This window comes from Rhinolophus sinicus, chromosome 5, assembly GCF_057876585.1.
Source record: "Rhinolophus sinicus isolate RSI-liver-muscle chromosome 5, RSI-T2T, whole genome shotgun sequence".
In the NCBI taxonomy this organism is placed as follows: Eukaryota; Metazoa; Chordata; class Mammalia; order Chiroptera; family Rhinolophidae; genus Rhinolophus; species Rhinolophus sinicus.
The window spans coordinates 33,879,970-33,898,464 of record NC_142505.1 but is presented as its reverse complement, the minus strand read 5'-3'; the positions used below and the strand labels follow the sequence as shown (position 1 = coordinate 33,898,464).

The window sequence follows — 18,495 nt, the reverse complement described above, 5'->3', positions numbered from 1 at the left end:
TCTGGATGGCCATCGCTTCCTTCAGAGCTTTAGGAAAGCACCAGCAGGGAGGCGTAGATGGCAGAGGGAAAGCCAAGCAGCTTGTGGCCTGCGTGACCACACTGTGACTGCTTGGTGTGAAACTGGAAGACAGAAATCCTCCTGGGAGCTTGATGCCAGGTGTGTGAGTGGGATGTAAGAGAGGCCAGGGCCCCTCCCTGGGGTGGCCACTGTCCAGGAGGAGGGAATGAAAGGCATGCCTTAGAAGTGTCAGAGCCCAACAGGTGTGTGTGCCTGAGGGCTGACAGGCTGAGAGCTCTCACGCTGCCTGACTTCCTGGGAAGCTTAGGCTCTCAGCCCTGGCAGGATATCAGATTTCACCTGGAGAGCTTTGCAAATTCCCAATGCCCAGGCTGCACTCCAGACCAATTCAATCAAACTCTTTGGAGGTGGAACCCAGGTATCACTTTTTTTTTTAAAAAAAAGCTTCCAGGTAATTAAAATATTCAGCCAGGGTTGAGAACCAGTGCTTTCAAGAATTATCTGATGCATCCCAGGCTCATCAAACAAAAATAAATAGGCCTCCTCCTGAGTGATTCACAAGCCACCTTCGCTCTCCTCGCTCACTCTCTAGTCGCTTTCAATCCTTGCCATTCTTCAAAACCCATCTCAGTCCCCACCTCCTGAGAGAAACTCTCCCTGACTGCATCAGCTGCAGTGAGGATCTTCCTCCGAGGTCCCCTGTCACTTAGGACCAGGGTCACTTACCATGCATAGCCATTGGTTGACCGGTATTTGCCCTGTCTACAAAGTGGGCAATCTGTTTCCCCGGGGTCCGGTACTCTCTTGCTTTTTTGTAGCCCACTAACCTATCACTTATCACCATTCTTTGCCCATATTATATGCTCAACAAGTATTTTCGGGGCTGATTTGCATTCTGTTGCATTTCAACATTTCAGGCAATCTTCGTGAAAGAGTTAAAAGAATGCCTGCTCCAAATGAGTAGTTTTAATGTTCATCAATGATTCTGGTCATGGAGGTATGTATGATGGGAATGGCTGCAGGAAGAATGGCCAAGAAATGCAGGTTAGGCTGTCTTCCAGGAACGTATGTGTGACCCATCTAACGGCCCTCACATGGTTCAATCTCCGCACTGAGCATCTCCAAAGACACAGCCGTTTGATGGGATGGTGGACCGGGGAGGGGTGTTTCCTAATTAAGAGCACTTTGAATATTTTCTGCAGTCTCTTAAGGAAACGGAACAAGGCAAAACAAAGCTCTACTTTTACATCTCCTCTCTACCTCTGTCCTCCTATAAATCACATCCGAAGAACTGATACATCAGTTAGGCCTTGAGGGCTGGAGAGGGGTGTTCCCGGCAGAGAGACTGACCAGCTGCGATGGACACAGAGGGACACAGTGCTTCCTGGGTTCTCAGAATGGCCCTCGGTCCTGTGAGTGTGGAAGGAAGGAGTAAAGGATGGAGGTGGTTAAACAGAGATGGAATAGGGGGGCCAGAACCTGTATATGAAGGACCTGGAATCACAGGTGAGGGAGTAGACTCCAGGTTTTACCATCCAAAGCTTACGAGGAGTGGTGTGATGGGGTCACTCTGGCAACATTCAAAGGGTGGGAGACCAGTCAGGGCACGATAGCAGGCCCTGGGAGGGATGATGGGGCCAGAGAGAGGCTGCAGATGAGGGCTGGCACAATCCAGTCCCCCATGTGTCGGAGCCCCATGCCCTGTGCGGTGTGTTCTAAGGCCCGGGGCCAGGGTTGGTGGTGTTCCCACATACCTTGCCCAAGAGACCCTTCCAGAGGTCCAGGCCTGCCTGGCAGTCATCCCCAGACCCAGACCAGCCACTCCATACTGCTACTCCATCCTCTGAGCTGAGATCAGAGTCCCCCGAGGTGGTGGCAGGGCCACCCTCAGCGGCCTTCACCCACAGTGTGACATTTTCACTTTATGTCTAAGGTAAAGGGCATTCATAGTCACCACCAAATAGAAACAAATGAGAAAATCTTTACGCTCAAACAATATGAAATATATTTCAGTGAATTTTTTTTAAACAGAGGAATGGCTCTTTATTTCTGAAATTTTTAATGTCATTTTTACCAAGAGATTTTAGGAATCTGGGCTGGTTGGGTTTACCAGGAAGCTGATGCTGAGATGGAGTTAGGAATGCAAGATGGAGTTAGAAATGGAGGCAGGAGGTAATGCCTGTGAAAGAAAAGGGAGAAAACAGGTTTGGAGCCTTTAGACTGCGATGCAGACAGAGCTCATAGTCTCTGCCAATCCACGAGTCCGGTGTTGGGTGAAAACCTCCGGCGTTGGGTATGAGGAGACCTTGTACCACTACCTCGCTCAGTCATTGGCCAAGGCCGCCCCGAGAAGAGCATAACCTTGGTCTGAAAGCTAAGTGGACCCTGCAGGACAACAGCTGTAGACTGCCAACTGACCTTGCAGTTGGGCCGTCCTTTTTTGCAGAGAAATCTTTATGTCTGCCATGGAGCCCCTTCTGCTCCCAGCCTCTGGTCTGAGTGGGCCACACCTGGTGTGTTTGAACCCTGTACCCCCACCTCTGTCCCTTCCCTCTCTCTGTCACCTTCCTTCCCTCCTGCCTCACTAGGCAGAGGGCACCTCTCTCCAGGGATCTGTTCTGTGTTCTCCCGCCCTCCACTGCCCAATGCTGACAGCTTTTTTCCTTCATTGATCTCCTCAGATGACTCTGCCCCAAACTCACCACAAGCAAAATCAAAGTGAATGACTACCTGGGAAAAAAGATCTGTATAACTTCAATCACCAAGGACTCATCTTCCTAAGACATGAAAAGCCTCAACGCAAATCGCAGATGTAACCAAACAGAAAAATGAGCGAAAGACCTGAATGAATGGTTTATGGAAAAGGAAATAAGATGGGCCTTAGATAAAAAGATGCTCAACCTGACTCATAGTAAAAGCAATTCAAGTTAAGACTACACAGAGATACCATTTTCACCTATCAGATTGGCAAAGATCAAAGAGTTTGACTCAGCACAGCGTTGGCGGAGAAACAAGCACACTCACATGCTGCTGGTGGGAATGGGAATTGGTAAAGCTGTGTGGTGGACAATTTGGCAGTATTCCTCTAAATTTCAAATTCCCACGACCTTCAAAACGCAGTAGAATGCAATGGTTAAAAGAATAGACTGGAGCCAGAGCACCTTGGTCTGAATCCCAGCTAAGTTGTTTAGCTCCTCTATGCCTCAGATTTCCTCATCTGTAAAATGGGAATCTCCAGAGGATCCACCTCTGGAGATTCTCATAAGAATTGAAATACATTAATTATTGTAAAGCACTTACCACACTGCCCAGCCCTTAGTAAATGCCATGCAAGTGGTAACTATCATTATTATTAATTGACCGAGCAATTCCACTGCTAGGAATTTACCTTACAGATATGTTTGCACATGTGTTAAATGAGTTTACAATGTTATTCATTGCAGCATTGATGCAACCAGGAAGAAAACTGGAAATAATACAAATATCTATAAACAGGCTAAATTAATTACTGTACATGTGTATAATAGAATACTATGAGGATACAGAAAACAATAACAAACAAGCTCTTTAGTACTGATCCAACATGTACAGAATACTACCATAAGTTTTTAAATAAGTAGTATAAACACAAGTCCATATTCCCTTATCCACAATTATGAAATTGAAAAATCTCTAAAAAAAAAAAAAAAAAAGCAAGAGTTTTGAAAAAAAATAAATTTGGCACAAACACATTTGGTAGCAAACGTGAATTCAACTGAACTGATTTAAGGCTGATTACAGCTTTATGTGTCCTGCTTGGTGCAGAAATATTAGCGTTTTATCACAGACTCTGCTGGGGTGTGACATAGTACCCACTACCTTTGTCGTTGTTCCAGGTCAAGGGAGCTGTCTCATCACAGGGTTTTCAAGGTAAAAAAGATAAAGAAAGATAAAGATTGAGAAAAGAAAATGCAGCAGTGGTTTACCATTGCCTCTGATGCAGTGTGTGGGTCCCACACACATGTGCTTGCGTCCCTGGTGTCACAATCACCAACTGTCTGAGAAATGGAAGGGCCCCTGCAGGCTATTTTGTACACACCTTGAATTCCGAATTCCCAAACACACCTGCCCCGAAGCGTTCCAGATAAGGAACTGTGGACCTTTCTCGACTTTTTTTTTTTTTTCCATTAAAATATCTCTTTAAGGATACACAAGAAACTAGCACCAGTTGCCTCTAATGAAAGGAGCTGCCTGGCTGTGTGACAGGAATGTGAGGGACAATTTCACTGTATTTGAGTCCAAGAATTTAAGGAGTCTTTGGATATTTTACTTATTCAATAAATAAATAAATACCATTGAAGACCTCCTCAGCCCGGGCTGCCAGGTCATGTTAAAGCCTGAAGGCGCTCTCACTGGCATCTCTGTGGCAGACTGCCTGGGAACTTGGACCTGGGAACCAAGGCTTGAGGGTGGGGGCTGGTGGGACGGGAGCTTCATGTCTGACTCACGTGCCACCCTGGGGATGGAGGCAAGGCCTCCTCCCTAGGAAAGTGAAGATAATGAGAGTGACTCAGTGGTGAGCACTCCAATGGGCCAATTGATGGAGAAGCCAGGGCCCCTCACCAGCACCTTCCCGCACACCTTCCCTTAACGGAAGGGCGAGAGCCACCCTCCAGACGTGCCTCCTCAGCACGTCTCCCAGCAGAGACCCAGTGGGAGGGCACTGGCCCAGCTGTGAGCAAAGGGTCCCACAGATTGAGGCTCCGGGTGGAAATCAAGGTGTAGGAAACCAAACCCACTGAAGATGCACAGCAGATGCACAGGAAGCTCTCAGCAACCCTGTTTCCAAGGGTGAAAATTCAGAAAAAGTCACCTGTGGACGTGATAAGGGGGTAGTTCAATAAATCCAGGGATGGATAGACCGGAATGTGCAGGTATGGAGTAATGCCCAGGACCTAGTGCTGAGTGAAAGAAGAAAATTGCAGAATAATAGATATATAGGATGACAAGTATACATATAAAATCCCACAAGGACCCTTAGATGGCGGGGGGGTGGTGGGGAGGGAGGAGATGATAGATGTTACTACATCAAGAAAACAAGAAAACAATAAAAGAAAAGCAACTGGCAGACGAGCAAGCTAAATGCCGAGTGCCAGTCCAGAGGGGCCTGCCCGTAAGAAGCCTATCCGTGACTTGTGCAGGAGGCTCAGGAAATGAGACACAGGTACTGCAGAAGGGGTTGGCGTGGAAAGCAAGGCACAGGCTAACAGTCTGCAAAGACCACACTTAGGTCCTGGTTCCCTCCCCGACTGGGCACCAAGTGAGCTTGTCTCTCTCACCCTGCGGAGATGCAGAGAAGTTAAACCCGAGGGACTGCAGCTAGAGGAGCACCTGCCACAACAGGGGGCAGTGGCAGGGTGTGGGGGACACAACACTCAGCACTGAAAATAGGGGATTGAGTGAGAGTTGTTACATGTGAATGATATGTCCACCAACCACTTTCCCCCACACCCCCAACCATTGCCAAGCAGCCATGCAGTGCCCCCTGCCCTATGTACTCAGAGCAGGAAATTGTACCATTTTCAGAAGGAACGGAATGGCCTCAAAGAAAAAATCCAAAGAAATCGAGTCCCCAAACAACCCCCGAGGTCCTCCTATCACCCTCCAGTGAAACAGAGCACACGGAGTTCCCAGTGAGATTTCTTTCTCATCCCTCCTGAAATATGAAGGGATATGCAAGAATCACCAGTCCCTTGAGAAAACCCCTGACACAAAAGACAGAAACCACAACAAACAGAATAAAAGCAGACAATAATGCACAGAGTAGAGGAAAATGTGAAGAGAAGCAGTATCTTCAGAGAGATGAGAAAATAGCTTCCATGAAATTATATCAGAATATTTTTTAAAGACAGAGAAAAACAAAAACCCCTTAGAGATTAAAAATGTGGTTCTAAAATAAAAGCAGGCAAGATTTAATAGAAAATTTTGGCAATGAGAAAAATCACCCAGAGAGAAGAATTAAAAAAAAAAAAAGGACAGGAGAGGGAGAGAGTTCAAGTCAAATATGTTCATAGTATGTTTCTTTCATAGCTTCTGGGTTTCTGGTAAAGTTTTACCCCACTCCAAGTCTTCATGGTACAAGAAGGCTGCTAGAGCTCTAGCCATCACATCTGTATTATAGGCACCAGAATGGAGAAATGCACAGGAAGGGCATTCTACCTCCCTTTGAAAGAAACTTTCCAGAAAGTTCCACATGATAATTCTACTGAATGTCTTTGGCCACAACTTAGCTACATAGCCATAGCTAGCTGCAAGGAAAATATTGTCACGGCCGTCTTTGGGAAAAGCAATCTTCCTCACCCACGCTTAGAACCAAAGGCACTCTTGTTTCGTGGAATTCAATAGGCAAGCAGAGACCACACACTGCTAAGGGTGACCTGGAGCATGCGAATCCACTTCTTAGGAGAGAAAAGCCCTCTATTTTGTCCCTCAGAGGCATCATGTTAAGACAATAGGCCTACTAAGTCACAAAGAGGGCACTCACGAGAGTCTCAGCACTGCGGTTTGTGTAAGCACAATCTCAGAGTGGCCGTATGCTCCAAAAGTGGCACCTCTGCCTCGGATCCCTCTCCTCTTGGTGCCTTCCTAGGGGACGGGCAAGGAGTTTGTGGCTGGGTGGGGAATAGCTAAGCCTACTGGCATGCAGGGCTGACGGCTTCTGAACTCTGGGAAATACCACCAGGCATTTCCAGGCAGATGGGGGCTTTAGGGAATTACTTATGATTCATGCCAGTCTGTGGGGTGTGTCTGTGCCAGAGAGAAAAACATTGCAAATATTTTCTCAGTCACTCACAAGCCCATGTGTCATTTGCTGAGGGCCCAAATAGGAGCCAGACACATCTACCCAGATATTTCTTGCAGGTTTTCTTCCTACAGTTCTGCTCTCAGTCGAGAAAAGCACCAATGGAAGAAGTCCTTCAATGGATGGCAGCTGGATGTGAAGAAGAGAGACCTAGAAGTTTCAGCTTGGAAGAAGCTGGGATACAAGCGACTCCTCATGCCATGCTAGGGGTGATGCACGACAGACCTTCATGCAGAGGCCTGTTCCACCACGCCACAGATGGTTACTCTTCTCAGAGTGTACCACCTCCTGAGCCTCGGCTTCTCATCTGTCAAATGAGGGTGGTAATCCTGGCCCTGCCCCCTTGCCCGTGTCGAGAAGGGGGTTGATCCGCAGAGTCCTCCAGGCTGTCATTGGTCAGAAAGCCCACGATCATCTATGCTGTACAGACCAGCGTGCGCTGCTACAAGTCTCTGGGTTTTTTTAAAAATACCTTTAGGAAAATTATAAAAGTATTACATGTTCGCTATTAAAATAACCAGGAAACACAATCCCCCAAAAGGCAATCAAAGAGAGAAAAGAGCTGTTTAATATCTCAGCCTACGTTCTTACAGTTTCCAATACCTAAGTATGTTTTCAATAGGACCGTACTTTATATAGGGTTCTGTAATCTCTCATTTTTCACTCAACAATATGCCATGAGTTTCTTTCTGTCAATAAGCATACTTCCATGACATGTTTTAATGCTTCTAGGACATTCTGTCAATGCCGTATTCAGTCCTGAACGGAAGATCAGCATTACTGATTTTTCTTTTGCCTCAAGTCCCAATAGGCCCAGCACAGAACTGTTACTGGTCCTGTCTTTATTTAAAAATTTGCCGTTTTGTTCACCATGGATTGACTTTCATTTGTTAAAATATTACTTATCTTGATTATGGGGTTTCTTGTCACCCCCTTACATTCTGCACCTTAGGCAGGTACCTCACTTGCTTCACCCTAGTCCCAGTCCTGTGTCATATGGGTAGTCCATACTTTACGTCACTAATTGTTGGGATTCTAAGATTGTTTCCACCTTTTCCAGTTTATTTGTCTCTGTATTTCCAGCACCCAGCACAGTGCTTGATACTTGGTAGGAACTAGATAAATATTTGTCAAAAGAGAGCAGGAATGAATGAATTGGTGAAGGACGGAAACACTACAATGATCATTCTTGTGGGGAGTGGGTATCAGGAGAGAAGTACAGGATGCAGAAGCCACAGCAACCAGGGAAGCACACCACCCACATGTCCACCACACAGAGCCCAGGAGAGGAGGCAGCCCACATCATGTGGCAGGGGACAGCTCTCTGGTGGTCAGGGTGTCTTCTCAGTGTATACATTGCACAGGTCCACCTGGAGGCCCCTTTGGTGGTCCCCACCATTTCCCAATGGAGCCAGTGCTACTCTGGCCTGGACCTAGCTCAGACAGCTGAACCAAAACACTGCCACGTCCCCACTGTGGGGCTAGCACATGCTCATGCAGAGACACACACACCCAGCCCCGAGGGCCTCCCTCACACAGGCTGACTCAGGAGCTCACTTGGACACTGGGCTGCAGGCCCGCTGACCGGAGCAGTGGGCCTGTGCCCCAGTATCCAGTTGCCTCTCCACAGCAACGGCAACACGGGATTTTCCCAGCCCTAACCAAGGTGTGGAATTTTAAAACAACAAAGCCAGAACCCAAGAGAGGAAATTCTAAGAACATGAAATAAGTCAGAGGAGCAGAGGTGGGTGTTTATTTTCCATTGATTGCCTGGTCCTGTGCCTCCCTCCCCCAACTCCAAATGTGGGGGAGGGGGGCGTGTGGGGGGCGGGGTCCGGATTCAGTTGTCAGCACCACAAATCTAAAGGAAACCCATCTTCCTGTGTTTGCCAAGGAACAATGCTGGAGAGGCCATTCCAAGGGCTGCAGTTTTCCTCAGCACAGAAGAATTTAGGTCCCAGTGCATTCCTTGGAGAGGGGCCTGACAAGGAATTTCTGGATGTAAACATTTCTGTTCCATCACTCAGGGACATTTGGGACACACAGGCTATGATCCCCACTGGTCTCCTGAGATGAGACCCATACTGTCCACACCAGCTGAGGACCTCACCATGCATTTGGCGTCCTGGCCTCACCTTGCAGCCAAGCAGCTGAATGAAGAGTTTGGTCTGTCTGCCTCCTTACTCTCTATCTCCCAACACTGCTTTCTGTTCTCTCCCCTTCAGCTCTTATCAGGTTTTTATCACTCCTTTCCTGGACTATTGCCCAAGTCCAGCTTTCCTGGCCCTGACCCTCCTTGCTTCATTCATTCAGGACCTTTATGGTAGCCAAACACACCACTCTCATCTCCTGCATGCTACCCCCCACCCCCCAACCCCACCAGCCAGGGACAAAAAAACAGGAAGTTCCATGACCAGATCTTCAGTATCCGAACCTCCACCAAACACCTCCTCAGGGATGAAGGATTGGACAGCTGCCCTTTTCAGAGGCAGAAATGGCTACCTTGAAGGGGAAGAAGTGTCCGTGAAGCAGGTGTTGAAAGACCAACCAATGTTTACTGAGTACCTACTGGGTACTAGGTGCCATACTAGATGCTTTATCGGCCTTAATCTCTCAATCTCCACAATACCCAAAGCATCCTGCCGAGCCCCAATCCTCTGAACCCTCCTCACAGGCCCACTACTGTGCCTTCCGCAGGATGGTGGCTTCATAAACCAGTCAATATCATGGAGTCAACTCAGGTGAACACCCTGATCCTTGCTGTGACTCAGCTGGCCACCTGGCATGTGTTTGTGGGTAGGCAAGCCAGGGCTCTGCTTGGGGGCCACTCAGACCACATGCTCTTCTCTTGGCCTCCACACACAAGGTTCCTTCTGTCTAGAATACTATTTCCCCCTCCAAGCTATTGGACCGGCTGTCTTGGTGCATCAGTGGACTACTTTGGTTCCCCTCTTTTTCTAAACCACATCTGGTCTCAAAGCACCCCTGCCGGAGTCCTGATCCTGAGTTCCCGCTGGCCTGACAGTTCTCACGGCCCTGTCCTCCACCTGAAGGTGCTGTGGGCTCTGCGGGGCGGCAGAGAGGGGGCCTGCCCCAGAGCTGCTGCCTGGCGTTCTCTGACGGGAGGGGACCGAACTTGTGCATTCAGGGAGTTCAGTGAACACCCTGTTCACATTCCTGCGCCAGCCGGAATGCGGACAGGGGACAAGCCAAAGGCCGCATTCCTCAGGATGCGACAGCGCAGCCCGGGCCCCGCCCAACCCCGCCCCGGCCCCGCCCCCGTGACGCGGATCCTGAGCCCGTGAGGGCGCCCCCTGGCGGCACAGGCGGCAAGAGGCGGGGCGGGCGCCCTCCGCCCTCCTCTCCGTATCCACTGACTGTCTTTTTATTTGCTGCCAATCCAATCAGATAAAAACCAATGGCTCCCCAGAGCCCTAACAGCAAAGTCCCAACCCCAAGGCGACTTCCTCTCCAGGTTTCCCATCCTGTACCCAGGGAGCCTGCCTTGACCTTCCCTAATGCTCCTGCACTCCTGGGCTTGCTCCCAGGCAGGTACCCCGCAGAATCTCCCACCCTTGAGTGTCATCTCCTCCCCACAGGTACCTTGGGGACCAGAGACCTAAATGAATGAGCCTCAGGCCTCACCCTATGCCAGCAAGGTGACTTCCCTGCTCCACCGAGGACTGTCCCAAGTCCCTGGGACCCTAGGCTGAAAACTGAGAAAATGGGCAAGTAGGTCTGTACATTGGTCCCCACTGGAAAAAGCACCATTGCTCCATAGCAAAGATGGCTGCTGCTGATGGGAGTTGAAGCCTCAAGAAAATTGAAAACCACTGGGCTGAGGCTGATGTTTAGAAACCCCTCACATCACATGCACACACAACTATACCGAGGGCAACTAATTGGCCGGGTTGTGGTGCAGTCACACCCCACGCACATAACTTTTTCAGTATAAATTTTATCTTTGCCTTAACCAAGCTTTATTATTTTTGTGCTTTTAGGTTAACATACCTGTGAAATAACCACCCTCAAGAAAGCAAATAATCTTAACTATCCTGTAATCCAATCACTGCCTTGTTTCTCCCACCTTCCTGTAATCTTCCTTACGTTCCCTCCTTAATCTCAAATGCATAAAAGAAACTGCACAACTGTTACTCTCCAGGGCGTTTGAGATCTTGCTTCCCAGTATATGTTGTCAGTTTTGCTTCAGATAAGCTCTTATTAAAACTCTCTACAGGTCTGGACATTTCTTATGTCGACAACCCCAAACCAGGACTGGGCTGTATCTGGTGCAAGTCACTTCCACCCTCCAGGGAATTGTAGGGGAGGAGCGTGTACTATTTACTTCCTCCTGCATGAGAGGACAGTTTGTCTCCGCAAATACCTGGTCACCAGGAATGTTGGACAGTGCCGTGCAGGGAAGGCCTGGGCTTCCATCCATTTTCTGAGCTTGTTGACATGCATCTTTCTTAGGGGGAAAGAAGCTGCAGCCTAACACTGTTTGGATATGGAAATTTGCATGTTTATCAGCCTACTACCAGTTAAGGACTCACCCTGTGGTTAAAGTGACACCTGAGAAGCCAGTAATGAAACAAAGCATGCCTGGAACTTGTATTGCTCATCATCAGGAAGGGTTGTGAATGTTGCCAGGAAAGGTGGGAAAGCAGAAGCCAAACTCCCATTGGCTGACACTTTGGCTGCAGGAAAAGGTGGAGATTTAGGAGAGCTGGATTGGAATGTGGGCTTGATATCTGGCTTACCTTGCTTGCTTGGTTTCTCAGCCTCTAAGAGGAAGAAAATACAGTGGTCTCTTCCTACCTGGCAGGGGTGTTGCCCACAGCATCCTGAGGTAGGCCTAGAGTGACAAGGTGGCAATAGGCCATGCAGCCCTTATTTGAGGTGGCAGCCCTGATGCCAGGTCTGCCTCTTCTCCATGACACAGAAAACGGACACTCCAGAAGTTTTACACCATGCTGGCAGTTCATCAAATGGCAGTGTCAGGGTTCTGTCTCAGTGGGATGTCAGGGCGCTAGAGTGCTAATGACTAAAGTTAGATGCAAGAGAAGCCCCAGTGATGAGCCTATCCATTTTACAAACTTTTGCTGAACCCAGGCCCTACCCCCAAGAGACTTACTGCTCACTGGGGAAGGCAGACACCCAGCCGGGACAGTATAATGCAAGGTGATAAGTGACAAGATAGAGGCACACCCAGGATGCAGTGGGAGGACTGAGGACAGGTGCTGGCCCAGCCTGGGGCAGAGCGTGGACAGAATGGGTCCTGTGGAAGGGGCTGTTCTCCGGGGAAGTCCTGAAAGAGTTGGGACTGGCCAGGGGAAGTAGGGCGGGAGGAAGGTTCTGCCAGAAGACTGAACTCTAATTCTTGCCTCTCCTCTAGCGTGCACATGCCACTGTGCTGATTTTTTGCTAAAGAATCTCCATGGATTTTGCTGATTGTGTGGTTAGACTGACTAGCCTTTAAGCCATGAGTTCTGAGGTCACTTTCTGAAGATGAAAGGGCCCAGGTGGAGATCTGGTTTCAGGGATGAATTGGCCCCAGAAATTCACCCCTTCCCATGGAGTTGCTTCATGCCAGGGTCCTCTTCACTGATGTGTGGAGCTCCATCTCACTCCCCACAACCCCTGTGCGCCTAGTATGTGCAGCAGAACTGGGCAGGGAGGGCCAGCTCCCATCTGCAGTTAATGTTCCCGTACACTTAGCTGAATGGCCCTCTGAGCCCCACTCTACCCTGTTTAAAATCAATAGAAGTCTACCAGGCCCTACCTTTCCCATATTAAGAAAAACTAATTGAAATAATAAACTCTTTGAAAAACTGTAGTTGTCAAAAGTATTATTATACAGAGCAATGTCTCTTAAAGTGAGTGTGCCTCAGGATCATCAGCTGGTGGGAAATGGGGGAAGGTTTTGTTTAAAATGTATTTTCCTCGACCCTCTCATAGAGTCTGAGGTAGGAAGTCACAAGTGGGGCCCAGGAATCTGCATGTTTGCCAGTCATCCGAAGGACACCTGATGCCATTGGTCTTCGGATGGCACTTTGACAGGAACTGATACAGATGACGTGACATCTGTTCTCATTAAATCCACCTAAATGAACTGTCCTTCTGTCAAGATTTGAACAAATACCATGAGATTCTTTTTTATCTTCTGGCCCAGAGAAGAAGTACACAGGGATTGGAGCTGAGAGGGTAGCCCTGAATTCTGCCGCATGGGGAGTCCACAAAGTAGACATACTGCAATGAGCATGGAAGAGGGGCCACACAACAGAAGGTTACCACCTTATCCTTCTCCTGTTACAGGAATGGGACCCTCATGAAGCAGACCGAAAACAGACAAAAAGCATCCAATCTGAAGTGCCTCCGCTAGAATCTGAACCAAATCCCAAAGGTCAGCGATCCATAGCTGACAGCCCCAGTGTCAGTACAATCTTCACAAAGCCCAGTGCTTAGGCCCTGGGCCTACAGCAAGCTCTAAGAATTGTCAGCACAGGAATACTGAACTGTTAGCAGTGGCTCCCACCAGTGATCTCCAAACGCTTTTGACCTGCGCCTCAGCTTCCAAACATGTTTTTGCTTGTACCCCTGATATAGCACAGGGTGGTACTCCTACCGCGAGCTACTACGGATGTCAAGGCACAGCTATTTTTGATACTATGGTAACGCTCATCATAAATGATATAATAGATAGGATTTCAAATAGTTTTGACAGGTTTGAATTTGAGAGTTGATGTCTTGTCAGATCTGTTTAGACTGTCATTGTTTTGATGTCATAATGCAGCTAAGAGCTCATACAAGGGAGTGGAAGTGACAGCTCAGTCATTTATCTTTCTCTGGTTCACTTGTGCAGGCACCCTTAGTCTTCATAGGAATCATAAGAAGCTACGTGTGTGTGCTATAAGGATTACTTTAGTTAAATTATGCAATATGCTCCATAAATCCAGTCCCCCAGGAACATGTAAACCATGCTAGGTCCTGTCATGGCGTCCCCCCAGTCTCCCCTCAGAAGATCACACATGCTTGGCTGATACAGGGCTGTTTGATATACTACCCAGTGAGATAGCCAGCACCAATCTGGATACCAAGTGAAGTTCCATTCTTATTTTTAGATTAAAAGCATAAATACATAAATAAAAGTTCTAATATTTTCTTCCTGTACCTCCAACAAATCACCTTGCATACCCCAATTTGGAGATGGCTGAGCTAAAAGGATCCTCCCACCCCAGGGCCCCACGTCTCTGAAAGCCAGCCTTCCTCTCTCAGGAAGGGACCCAGCAGTAGTCAGGCCCCTGAAAACCAGGCAGGCAGGCCGCTACAACTGGAAGGAGTTCTGACAGAACAGAAAAATCACATGCTCCAGTTCAGACTTCCACTTTGGCATCTGCAAGTGCCAAGCTCTCCATGTTCCCCAGGTTGGGGCGTGGGGGTAGGCAGACTGAAGACTGTGCTGAAGGCCATAGTAAAGTGGAGCAGGACCCATAGAGTTTGGGGGATGGCCTTGGGGTCTCTAGTTCAAACTGGGACTGCATTCTTGAGATTTGGGGGGGACAGTGGCCAGGTTCCTGGCCCTAGCATGGGGAAACAGCGCCCCCTGGTGGCTAGGACACATCATGCCTCGGAACCTCAGCGCCCCTTCTGTTTTAATATTTGCCAAATCCTCAGTTCGATATTCAAGTATTGTGGCATAATTATTTACACAGACGTGGGTAGGAAAGACTTAGGTTCCCATCTGGGCTCATTTGTGTGATCCCAGGCAAATTAACTTCTCTGAGCCTTAGTATCCTCAGCATTAAAATAGGGTAAGCTGACTTCTTAGAGATGTTTCCATGGGTAAATAAGATGATACGTGAAAAGCAGTACAGTTCCTAGCACATAGGAAGGACTTGCGCTATGATGGTGGACGTGATGATTGATATTGATGCCTCTATACATTTAAAAACACTTAGAAAATATCTCTAGGCACAGCCCTGGAGGGAGAATTGGAGTTCCTGAGCAGAAACGCGGGTTTTTGTGCTAATAGACATGGGTGAGCAGTGAAACGTTTTGGACAGGTGTGGTAAGCATGAGTGTGTGTGCGCGTGCGTGTGTGTGTCTGCGGGTGTGTATGTGTGCACACAAGCACGGTCACAACAGAAAGGCAGAGAGCTCTGGAAGATCTCAGTGCGCGTCCCAGAGGGGAGACATGGTGACAAGACAGTGTCACTTATTCCCCTAATCGCAGTGCAGAACTAAGCTCTGAAGGAGGATAAGAGTTAATTAATTCATGAAATAATTACTTATTAACCTACCACCGTGTTTCCCCGGATATAAGGCTGGGTCTTATATGAATTTTTGCTCCGAAAGACGCATTAGGGCTTATGTTCAGGGAATGTCATCCTGAAAAATCATGCTAGGGCTTATTTTCCGGTTAGGTCTTATTTTCGGGGAAACATGGTATGTGCTGGGCAGGATTAATAAAATTGAACAAACACCCATCACAAGACAATTTCAAATAGAGATCAATGCTAAACAGCAGAGCTGGTTCTAACCCAGTGGGGATGGCGGGGGGACAGTCTAGACTGGTGGTCTGAGGACTTTATAATTGTATTCCTATTCCCTGCAGCCACCAGGACAGAACAATTGGAAGTGCACAAAGCCAGACCCAGGCAGAGTAAAGATTCCTCTGCTCAGAGGGCCTTCCAGAGGTGCGTCACCAGCCAGCTCTTAGAAATGTGCTTGGGCCTACACAGTCCAGAAGCAACCAGGAAAAAGTATGAGGTGCCCTCTCTCGATCACTCTTGCTCCACCACCGGGACTCCATCTAACTTAAATTGGGTTCTGTTAAAAGCTAGTAACCATCTTGAGGACGGCTGGCGGCTGAGTTTTCTGGGACAGAGCAGACATCCTGTAACTATGCCGGAAATCACCACTGACATAGCCTGGATGAGCAACAGGTTAAGCTCCTGGCAGAGATGTGCATACTTATCGATGAAAGTGACAACAAGATTGGGGCTGAGACCAAAAAGAATTGTCACCTGAAAACATCGAGAAAGGATTATTGCATCGAGCTTTTAGTGTCTTCTTATTCAACACGGAAAATAAGCTCCTGCTACAGCAGAGATCGGATGCTAAAATCACCTTTCCAGGTTGTTTTACCAATACTTGCTGTAGTCATCCCTTAAGCAACCCAACAGAGCTTGAAGAAAATGATGCCATGGGAGGAAGACGAGCAGCACAGAGGCATTTAAAGGCTGAATTCGGAATTCCCCTGGAACAGGTTCCTCCAGAAGAAATTAAGTATCTAACACGGATTCACTATAAGGCACAGTCTGATGGTATCTGGGGAGAACATGAAATTGATTACATCTTGTTTGTGAGGAAGAGTATAACTTTGAATCCAGGCCCCAATGAGATTAAAAACTATTGCTATGTGTCAAAAGAAGAAATGAAAGAAATACTGGAAAAGGCAGCCAGTGGTGAAATTAAGATAACTTCATGATTTAAAATCATTGCTGAGGCTTTTCTCTTTAAATGGTGGGATAATTTAAGTCGTTTGAGTTAGTTTGTTGACCATGAGAAAATACATAGAATGTGAATATGGAAATGAATGATTAGTAAAGTACTAAAAAATTTCCCTCCTTAGTAAACTTAAAATCATTTTTAAAAAGTAAATATAACCCGTCTAAACACTGACAAGTTGGAGCCAATTAGTGAAGCTCTTCATTTTGGGATGTGGGGACATTTTGAGGACACTTGCAGAGCACTTTGCTAACTGCCAGGTGCTGCCTGTGTCATTAAATGTTTATCATAGACCACAAAAGTATTTGCTTAGCTACTTCTAAACAGTTCAAATTACCTTTCCATGTTAGAGGTTAGACGAGAATGGGTTTGAGGTAACTAGATGGTCTGCATTCTGATTTATATTGGCCTGTTCTCAGAATACAGGGCACAGACCGGCTATGCATAAAATGGAACTTGGGTCATATGCTGCAGCAGGGCTTCTTACCGTTGGTACTGCTGACATTGCGGCTGGATACTTCTGTCGTGGAGGCTCATACTGTGCACTGAAGGGTGTGTGGCAGCGCCCGTGGGCTCTACCTGCTAATTCCATTACCATCCATCCCCCGTCACAGCCACAGTGACATCAAATGCCATGTCTGCCGGGAGGCAATGTTGCCCCAGTTGAGAACCACTGTTCTACAAATTCACGGGGTGGGTGGGTGTGGAATATGTGTGCTACATTGTACGTTTATCAGTGCACTTTTTTCAAACTCTTGCCACAGACTTCTCAGATTTAAAATTTCAAGACAGCTTTATTTTTCTTGAATGCTATATAATGGAAAAAAAATTATTTCTACAAGCTAAATGTATAAACTCAGTAGATAATCCATTTCTGGTTAACGCTGAACAGTTAATTTATAATTTCAGGCAAGATTGTTGCAAATATTTTACTGAAAATTAAATTTAAAAATTACATTTAGAAAAAAAAACCCAAAAAACCAGTAACCTCTGAGAGTTCCTCAGCTTTCTCCTTGCCACCTGCAGAAGGGGATGCAGACCTTGCTAGGACTGGTGATGAATCGGGAGGAGTTGCTGGCTCAGAAGAAATACCCAGGACCTGCCCGCCCCTGGGGGAGTCCTTACGGGATTCTTGGTCCGTTCACAATCTGGAAGGAATTTCACATTTGCCCAGATGAACTGAAAGATCAAAATGCATGGACATTTTGTTGCTCCGCTCCCCATTCTGTCCCTAAGGTACTAACCTCTGATTTATGGATATCCATCCCAACAGCCTTGAGAGGCACCTTCAGCTCATGGTACTTATTAATTATATTACTTCTTAAACACCTACTATGTGCTGGGCAGGGTTAACGAAACTAGGGGTAGGGAAGGATGGGTGCTGAGGTCAGGAAAGGGCTCCTGCTCAGGTTGAAGCTTCTCATGACCTGGACTTTCTCTCCTACCCCCCTTGCTCCATTTGCCCACCTTGAGGCACTGAGGGCCTGCCTTTGGCCCACTTCTGCCCTCACAGAGAGTGAACCATCACATATTCCTTCTGGCCCCAGACAGCCATTTCAGATAAATGCAAACTGTTGGTGCTTCAGTGTTTCTGCTCACTTCCTAACTTGAAAAATAATACTGCTACAGTATCATAGCTCTCTTGCAAAGATCTAGTATAGCTATCCAGCTTGGGGGTGGGCTGGACTGGGAGAGAAGAGGTGGGAACCATCCACCGTTGAAAACGTTTCTGTAGAGACTTTCTAAGGTCAGACAACAGACTCCTAAAGCTCCGTTCCCAGATTGCTGTGAAGCTGTTTACCCCTTTGCAGGCCCCCAGCCTTTTCCTGCCTCTCTGTTCTCCCCGACATCGTGATCCTGACTTTCCTGGCTCTGTCCTCAAACCTCAAGAGGGAGAGAAACAAAGAAAGGAGTCAATCCATGGAAAAGGGCTCTTCCAAATTCAAGCTTTTACAATTCCTTTTGGAGGGTTTATAAGGCTTTAGTTAAAGGTAGGTATGTATAAATCTAAGAGAAAAAAGAAATTAACTCCAGGGGGAAAAAACATAAACAACTATGATAATCAGCTTTCTGACTCAGCCATGAACTACACTCACATATTTATTTATCCCCCCCCCCCAAAA

The 18,495-nt window shown here is 47.4% G+C and overlaps 1 pseudogene; it reads left to right on the top strand.

Moving 5' to 3' along the window:
• Positions 1 to 15,751: 15,751 nt before the first annotated feature.
• LOC109455219 (isopentenyl-diphosphate Delta-isomerase 1 pseudogene) lies at positions 15,752 to 16,448 on the top strand (annotated as a pseudogene).
• The last annotated feature ends 2,047 nt before the right edge of the window (positions 16,449 to 18,495 follow it).